General features: G+C 36.8%; 1 pseudogene; it reads right to left on the reverse strand.

Moving 5' to 3' along the window:
- Window positions 1–948: 948 nt before the first annotated feature.
- LOC102821069 lies at window positions 949–1898 on the reverse strand (annotated as a pseudogene).
- Window positions 1899–2388: the final 490 nt, after the last annotated feature.

Raw genomic sequence — 2388 nt, forward strand, 5'->3', positions numbered from 1 at the left:
CCAAAAATCTATACAGTGTTACCATGAGTCAGAACCAACTTGACAACACTTAACAACTACATTAGCCAGCATGAGGTCCTTTGCCAGAGATTGGAAACTTCTGATAACATGTCCAAAGTAAACAAGCTAAAGTTTTGCCATACTTGTTTCTAAGAAGCGTTCTAGATATACTTCTTTTAATGGTGATTAAAATGGTGATCTACCACATGTCTGTCAGTTTGTAGTACTGTGATTGCTTGCATGTTGTTATGATGATGAAAGCTATGTCATGGTATTTCAACTACTAGAAGAGGCATTAATGATGGATCGATTTCAGCAGAGTCTGGCAGCACAGGAAGAAAGTCCTGGTGATCTACTTCCAAAAGACAACCAACTGAGCCAACCAAAAGCCTTATAGAACACAACAGAATAGAGTACTATATACTGCTGGAAATGTTCTCTCCAGGTTTGAAGGCTCTCAAAATGCAGGATTATAAAAATGAGGTCCAGCATACCAACATTATTGAACATGGCTCAAATCCAGGCAATGTGTCTATGACAACTGACAACAACAGCATCAACGAGGATGATGAATGTGATCATTAATGATAATGAAAATAATTTTGATCAAATACATTAGAATTAGAATATATTAGACTAGATTTTTTTCAGTGACACCAATGCACTTGGTATTTTAAAACAGAGGCTAAAATATTTAGTTGTGTTTTAAATTCTCATTATGTCTGCTTCTTCTATAATTTATTTATTCAATAATAGTATCTCTCTATGTTTTATTCTGTCAACAAACTCTGAAATTATGTAATTAGATATGGTAGCTTTTACATACTTGGATACAAAGTTACAACTTTATATTTCAACACACAATAAACTTGAGAGAACACTTTCTAAGAACAAGATGTTTTCAGAGTGACATTTTGTTATTTAAAATAAAATCATTTGAAATAGAAATCAAGAAGCATCCTTAGAATAAAAAATCTTGAACACTCAATCTCTAATCTGTTTGGTCTTCACCCCATAAACTACAGGATTGAGCAAAATTGGGACAAGCAAATAAAGGTTAGACAGAAGAATATGAATGTAGCGTGGAATGTGGAAACCAAATCTGTATGTAAAGAAAGAGAAGAAAGCCAAGAGATAAAATTCCAGGAAGACACAAATGTGGGCAATGCAGGTATTAAAGGCTTTGAGTCTTGCTTCCTTTTGAGGCTGGTTGAAAACAGTTATAAATATGCCGATGTAGGAGAGTATGATGAAGGCAATGTCAAATCCTAGTATACCGAAAGCCTACTAGAAAACAATCCATAGCTCTTGTTGATGCGAACATCTTCTACTGCCAACTTCACAATGGCCATGTGCTCACAGTATGAGTGGAAGACTACAATAGTTCGGTAGAATTTGAGCCGACATTTAATGAGACATGGAGCTGCGAGGAAGACAGCTCTGAGTGTTACCCTAACCCCAGTTTGGGTGAGACGTTGGTGAGTAAAAATGGTTGCATGTCACAGAGGATCACAGATTGCCACATAGCGGTCCAGGGCCATAGCCAGCAGAATGCCCGACTCAATACACTGGAATGTATGGATGAGCCACATCTGCAAGAGACAAGCTTCAAAATATATCTCTGGTAAGTTGAACCAGAATATACCTAGCATTTTGGGTAGGATGTATGTGCTGAGGGCAATGTCTATTGCTTCAAGCATTGCCAGGAAAAGATACATGGGCTCATGGAGACTGTGTTCAGATTTGATAATGAGGAGGAGCAGAGAATTTCCAAAGATGGCAATAATGTACATGGCACAGAAAGGAATTCCAATCCAGAACTGCACTGACTCCAAGCCTGGGATACCAATCAGTGTCAACATTGGAGGCATGAAGACTGTGCCATTGAGCTTGAGCATGAGTTAGAACTACCTGGTTAAGGCTGACAGCTTCTATAGTCTTTCTTCTATTGTCACATCACACCTATGTTTACACAAGTTTTAATGCATCTTTAAAAGGCATTTTGTCAACTATGTTCACTTACTGATGATATAATTATATTTGAGTTATTTATTTATAGACCAATACACTAAACCTACTACTGTTGAATGTATTTGTGTTCACAGGAATGCTGTACAATAGAGTAGAACTTATTCACTGAGTTTACAAGGCTATGCATCTTAACAGAAGCCAAATGCCACTTCTTTCTCCCATGGAGTGCTAAGTGTGTTTGAACCATTGACCTTTAGGTTCCAGCACTTTAATTACTGCATCAATAGGACTCCACAGCACACAGTCACCACAACCAACATTATAAAGAAAGAATAAAGTTTCCAAGATGAAGTGATATGCAAATACATTATAAAACTAGAGTAAATTCAAGATATTTGTAATTGTCTTCTTTACAAA

The sequence above is a fragment of the Chrysochloris asiatica genome, unplaced genomic scaffold, assembly GCF_000296735.1.
Source record: "Chrysochloris asiatica unplaced genomic scaffold, ChrAsi1.0 scaffold00140, whole genome shotgun sequence".
In the NCBI taxonomy this organism is placed as follows: domain Eukaryota; kingdom Metazoa; phylum Chordata; class Mammalia; order Afrosoricida; family Chrysochloridae; genus Chrysochloris; species Chrysochloris asiatica.